This window comes from Capra hircus, chromosome 12, assembly GCF_001704415.2.
Source record: "Capra hircus breed San Clemente chromosome 12, ASM170441v1, whole genome shotgun sequence".
Classification (NCBI taxonomy): domain Eukaryota; kingdom Metazoa; phylum Chordata; class Mammalia; order Artiodactyla; family Bovidae; genus Capra; species Capra hircus.
The window spans coordinates 70,201,959-70,208,876 of NC_030819.1; positions in this window are offsets into that span (position 1 = coordinate 70,201,959).

Here is a 6,918-nt window from a genome sequence, read left to right on the forward strand (position 1 = left end):
CATCACTGGCCGGCAGTAAAGTGGGACAGGTGTTTCCCTCACCCCACCCAGTCCTGTGTATGTGTGTGTGTTTCATTCAGTGGGTTAATATTGTTGTTTAGTCACTAAGTCATGTCTGTAGCCCGCCAGGCTCCGCTGTCCGTGGGATTCTCCAGGCAAGAATACTGGAGTGGGTTGCCATTCCCTCCTCTAGCGGGTCTTCTTGACCCAGGGATGGAACCCACGTCCCCTGCACTGGTGGGTCGATTCCTTACTGCTGTGCCACCAGGGTAGTCCTGGGGTGAAATTGAGTCCATGGAAGAAATGAGTGTCTCCTGTGAACCTGGTATTCTCTCATTCTATCCATGTTTTCTTGTCCCACGTACCTCTGCCAAAGCAGGGTCCCTTTTCATTATTTAAGCTGGGTCTCTTTTAAATAGAAATTTAGGCACAGATGGACAGGGAAACCTGACGTGCTGCAGTCCATGGGGTTGCAGAGTCAGACAGGACTGAGCGACTGAACTGAGGATAAGAGAGATGAAATTTAAGACGTTTTATTCCTTTAAAATATTTTATTTATTTATTTATTTGGTTGCGCTGGGTCTTAACTGCGGCATGTGGGATCTAGTTCCCTGACCAGGGATGGAACCCAGGCGCCCTGCGTTGGGAGCAAGGCGTCTTAGCCACTGGACCACCAGGGAAGTTCTGATAATGTTTTAGTCTTACCCATAGCTTACATTCCCTCTTAGGAACTCAGAGTCCGAGGGACATGTTGATATTCCTGAGAACAGCTCCACGAGGTTCATGTCGTTATCTCCTCTTTGCAGGTGAGCACACTGGGACTTAGAGAAGAGAAATAACTTCCCTAGGTTCCCACAGGTAGTGTATTCTGCCTGCCTCCAAAGACTGTGGCACAGCCTCCACTTCTTCCGTGGTCTCTTTTGGAGATGATAACAACAAAGATAACTTGTGAGAGCTGGTCACCCCCAAGTTGGCGGCATCGTGCCGAGAGCATTCTCACATCCTTCGCTTGTGTTTATTTATTTGCGGGAGTTGCTGCGGCTCACGCATTGCTTGAAGGGCTCTGCGTTCAGGTTGCCATGTCTGTAAGGCACTGGTGAGTGTGTGGGTCTGTGTGTGTATTCGTGCTTGCGCACAGGTGTGTGACACAACTTTTGTTGAGGAAGAGTGCACAGGCGCTACCCAGGAAGTGATACTTGTGAATTGTTGTTTTGAGGAAGAGTGTAGCCATTGGAATAGCCAGTCTACAGATCTGACTGCACTGTGGTTCCTCCCAGCCATGGTAATAGAGGCTCCGTCTCACTAAGGCACCTGCTGAACAGAAAAGTGGGCTGAGCTCACGTGCAGCATCTTGGAGGAAGTAATTTGTTGTGACTTTTCTGGTTGTTGTTTGGTTTCTAAGTCGTGTCTGTCTTTTGCAACCCCATGGACTGTAGCCCACCAGGCTCCTCTGTCCCTGGGGTTTTCCAGGAAGAAAACTGGAGCCGGTTGCCATTTCCTCCTCCAGGGGATCTTTCCAACCCAGGGATTGAACCTGAGTTTCTTGGGTCTCATGCATTGGCAGGCAGATTCTTTACCACTGAGCTACCTGAGGGGCCCTTGTTGTGACATAGATTGCTCTTTAATAGGATATACTCCTTGCCTGGTTTTCCCATGTGATTCTTCCTCGATTGCCGGAAGGAAGATGAAGACCTGGCGTTTCTCATCAGACCATGGCCCACTGTGGGGCACCCAGATGCAGAACCCGGATCCCAGTGATTAACTTTCTGCCTTTCTTCACTTGGAAAATCCCAGTAACATATGCTTTACAGTCCGATGCTCTGCAGATAGGGAGTTATACCTTCAAGGCACATGGGGTGAGGAGGGCAAGCCATCCCAAAGATGTTCTGGTGTTTTGAGTTGGGTGAGAATCTTTGGTTGAAACTATGGACCAAATCCCACATCTGCGCTTCCTACCCAAGTGACTCTGACCACACTACATCCATGACCTGAGCTGTTTGGAAATAAGGGGATGATAACAGTGTGTAGTTGATATGAGGATCTGGCATGAAAACAAATCACCAGCAGAGGGCTGACTGACCCCAGGCGGGAGCACGCAGGCAGGAACCCAGCTGGATGAGGGTCGCGGTGGGCCTGGGGTGCGGGGCCCCTGGAGGGCCCGGCAGAGGCCTGACACGACGCAGAGAAGAGCTCAGGACTGGCTTCAGCTCTGTGGCTAATCTCTGGGCTCCCTCTGGACCGGAGAGCTGCCCCTTCATGTGTGAGGAAGCGGGGAAGTGTGTTTTTCAGTTTTAGGCTGAGGTTTTCCAGCTGTGTTTGCACTCTGCCTCCCATGGCACAACTCATGAACACACTGTTTGAGTTTCTGGTGAAGTGAAAAAGAGAACTCTGCTTCTCCTCCCCAAACCAGTTGGGGAATTATTTCAAGAGAGAGGTCCTTAAATGTTTGTTTTGAGGAAACAGCTCACAAGGGTGTTGACAATGAGGCGTTGCAATGCTCCCCCACATTCCCCTTTGGAGAAGACCTTGAGAAGTCTCGTGATGGAGGCTTCCTGTATGTGGCATCGGGCTGCCCTGAAGCCCACTGCGCCATGGTGACTGGGACTGAAGTTCCCAGCTCTCCCCTGACACGCTCACAACATCCCTCGTGGTGAGAAGAGGAAGCCGGTTGCAAGGAGCCTGTGGGACGTGTGAACTCACTAGCCCTGCAGTCCGGAGCCCTGGGCCTGTAAAGCCTTCCTGCCACACCCAGGCAGGGACAGAAAAGCTTCTAACTGCTCACTGGGAAGCGTCCCCTTCTCACCTGCCTGAAGTGAAGTGAAAGGTCCAACTCTTTGTGACCCTATGGACTGTAGCCCGCCAGGCTCCTCTGTCCTTGGGATTCTCCAGCAAGAATACTGGAGTGGGTAACCATTCCCTCCTTCAGCGGATCTTCCCAACCCAGGGATCGAACCCAGGTCTCCCACATTGCAGGTGGATTCTTTACCAGCTGAGCCACCAGAGAAGCCCAAGAGTACTGGAATGGGTGCCCTTCTCCAGGGGATCTTCCGGACCCAGGAATTGGACTGGGGTCTCCTGCATTGCAGGAGAATTCTTTACCAGCTGAGCCACCTCCCTTCCCCCACTCTTGTTCTCACCTGCAGTCCCACTCACTTTAAACAAGTTTCAACATTAAAGGGAACTGCTGCATAGCACCGGGAGCTCACTTCCGCGCTCTGTGGTGACCTAGAGGAGTGGGGCCATGTGGGAGGGAGGCGGTTCTCAGAGGGAGGGGATATATGTATACATCTAGCTGATTTCACTTCATTGTGCAACAGAAACTAACACCACATTGTAAAGTAACTATACCCCAATTTTAAAAAAAAGAAGCCATTCCATTGGCCACTTGTTGAGTGGGTACTGTTGCCAGGCAGATAAAGGTGACTTTGGGAAAGGGCTGGACTCCAGACTCCAGTTACCCGGATCTGAACTCCTTCCCCTGAACTTGGTTCATTATGGGCCCCACGAGGATCAAACAAGAGTACCTTGTCTTCCCACTAAGAGGGGGATACCCTGGGGATAGCTTCTCAATCAAAAGTCAATAGAAGATGGCTTATTAGTAGCTGGTGGACAATCTTCATTATATCAAGGGAATGGACAATGGCTCCCATTAACCATGGGCCTATAAAACAAAAGGAAAGATGAGTTCACAGCTTGCAGCAATGTCCACCAAGATCTGCTCCTCTCCTAGATACACCGTCCTAGCCTCGTGCATCTGCTTGAGCCAATGCAGCCAAAGGGGCCAGTGAAATTCAAGTGGAGGTGATGCCACTACTACCGGTCCGGCCTTGAAACATCCTGCCTTTCCTCCCACTCCTCTGTGCCCTGAGACCCCGCTCTGACGTTTAGCCTCAGAGGAGAGAGCTAACCTGGATCTGGAGTGTTTGTTTTTATACATGTGGATTGGTGACAGGATGTAAGAGGAACAGGTGGGACTGTGGGGGAAGGGTGGCTGTGGCCCCCAGCCTTCCCTGAGTTTAGCCCAGTTCCTTTAACAAGGTTCTCTGGTGTTCCAACTAGATGCCCCCTGTCCCAAGGATCTCAGCCTCACGTGGATACAAGCTGAACTCACCTACTTATGACTATCCCCTTAGTCTTCCCAACTTTACTAAATTATGCTAACAAGTCAGTGTGCTCTCCCAGTTCTGTACCAACTTCAGAACTGGGGGCAGGTGAGGACTTCAAATGATAATTCTTTCTACCCACGGCTTTGTCTGTGTTAACAGCACTAAAGCCCTGGATGTCTGGAGAAAGGAAGAAAAGGAATACTTACTGCGCCTCTGTTATGTAGTAGAAGTAGGGGCTTCCCAGGTGGCTCAGTGGTAAAGAATCCACCTGCCAATGCAGGAGACACAGGAGACATGGGTTCAATTCCTGGTTTGGAAGATCCCAGAGTAGGAAATGGCCACCCACTCCAGTATTCATGCCTGGAGGATCCCATGGACAAAGGAGCCTGGTGAGCTACAGTCCATGGGGCTGCAAAGAGTCAGACATGCTGAGCAACTGAGCACACTTTGTAGTAGAGACTGAGATTTTCTGTTTTAAAATGAATGGCCAGAAATTCTCTCTGGCGAAATGACTTTGATTCTGTGCCATAAATAACAAAAAGTAGACAGGCGTGCAGATGTCTGTGGCCTGAGCTTTCCTTGCCAGGAAGAATGGCCAATGCCAAGGTCCAAATATGCCTGCTCTGTCCCCAAACCAGATGACTGGAGCAGCCTAGGCAGTGGTTCGAGAGCAGTCAGGAGCTAGATCTCCTAAGGCTGCAGAGGCCATGGGAATGAGCCCAGATTTAGATCTGTATGAACCTGGAGCCCATTGGAGGATATATGAAGGAGTAGCATGCTCTTTGTTGTTCAGTTGCTAAATCATGTGTGACTTTTTGCGATCCCATGGACTACAGCACACCCGGCCTCCCTGTCCCTCACCATCTCCCAGAGTTTGCCCAAGTTCATACCCATTGAGTCGGTGATGCCCTCCAACCATCTCATCCTCTGTTGTCCCCTTCTCTTCCTGCCTTCAGTCTTTCCCCAGTATCAGGATCTTTTCCAGTGAGTCAACTCTTCATATCAGGTGGCCAGAGTATTGGCACTTCAGCTTCAGCATGCTCTGGTTTACATTTAAAAGTGATCACTTTGGAGAAGGGTGTGCTTAGGGGAAGACACAGTGGCTGGGTGATCAGTTGGAGACCATCCAGATTCAGGGAAGGGCTACACCTGCAGTGGTAGCAGTGGGGTTGAAAGAAGCTGATGGTCTGTTGTCCAGACATCACTGTTGTGATTAAGACTTCAGAGTATACCTGTGCTCAATTGTGAGGAGAAATGCAGTAACAGTTGTGTCTTTGGCCGAGACCACAGCTAGGCATCGACTCAACACTTCAGGAGAGTGATCTAAATTGATCATCTCCTCTCTCCCTTCTTTGCATTTATGACTGTTAGCATTGCTCTGCTGCTGCTGCTGCTGAGTCACTTCAGTAGTGTCCGACTCTGTGCGACCCCATAGACGGCAGCCCACCAGGCTCCCCTGTCCCTGGGAGTCTCCAGGCAAGAGTACTGCAGTGGGTTGCCATTTCCTTCTCCAATGCATGACGGTGAAAAGTGAAAGGGAAGTCGCTCAGTTGTGTCCGACTCTTTGCGACCCCATGGACTACAGCCCACCAGGCTCCTCCATCCACGGGATTTTCCAGGCAAGAGTACTGGAGTGGGGTGCCATTGCCTTCTCCGAATGTTGTTTTAGGAAAGAGAAAAAAGTATCAGCCCATCTCTACAGCAGGTGGCAGTCTTGCTTGGAGTTTGAGCCTCAAACAATGACGCATGTGCATATCAAAGCTACCAAAATCCACAGTACTTCAAGCCAGATTTGGTGTCTCCATGGGAAGAGAAGCAGCTAATCAATAATTATCATTATCTAGAAAATCACCCTTTAGGAAGGTGGTCGATCAGAGTATAAACATGTCATTTTCACTAAGGATAACATGTCACCTTTTTATAAGGAAGAGTTGGTTTTTCCTGCCTTTCCAGTCATTACCAACCAACACACCGCACCAGGAGTGTTTCCTGCTAAATCTTCACTGTCTTTATCTCTTTAAAGGTGGGGCTCCCAGGGCTGTTTTTAGAGCTGGGGTGTAGGGTATGGGTGCCGGACAGCACAGAGGTTCAGAGCCTCAGACCTCTTGGGTTTCAAAGCTGGCTCTTACTAGCTATGACCTTGTGCAACTTATGTACGGCTTATGTCTCAGTTTCCTCATCTCTAAAATGAACATAATAGCGGCGTCTGCCATGTGGGGTTGTTGTAAAGACTGAATGAGTAGTAAGTGTGAAATATGGGCTTCCCTGGTGGTAAAGAATCTGCCTCCCGATGCAGGAAACGTGGGGTTCAGTGTTCAGTCCCCGATCCAGGAAGATCCCCTGGAGAAGGAAATGGCAACCCACTCCAGTATTCTTGCCTGGAGAATCCCATGGACAGAGGAGCCTAGCAGGCTACGGTCTATGGGGTCGCAAAAGAGTCAGACAGAGCTTAGCAACTGAACAACAGCAAGTGTAAAGCCTGTGAAACAGTACTGGCACGCGGAGGTGACAGCATGATGTGAGTGACAGTGACTGTTGTCGCTATGGCGAATATGCATTTCAGGGGTGGGAGCAGCTTTGCAGTGCACCGAACGCTCATCACCCCAAGCCAGGGACAGATGCCACAGAAACCTCCTCTCCCCCAAGGGTAGAATCTAGGTGGTAGAAACCTCAGGTTGGAGTGGACGGAGAGGCATGAGGTGTGTCTCTGCTTTTAGAATGGACTACACGCTGAACTCGTGGAGGGGCAGTGCTCAGTTGCTCAGTTGTGTCTGAACTCTTTGCAGCCCTGTGGACGGTAGTCCACCCGGCT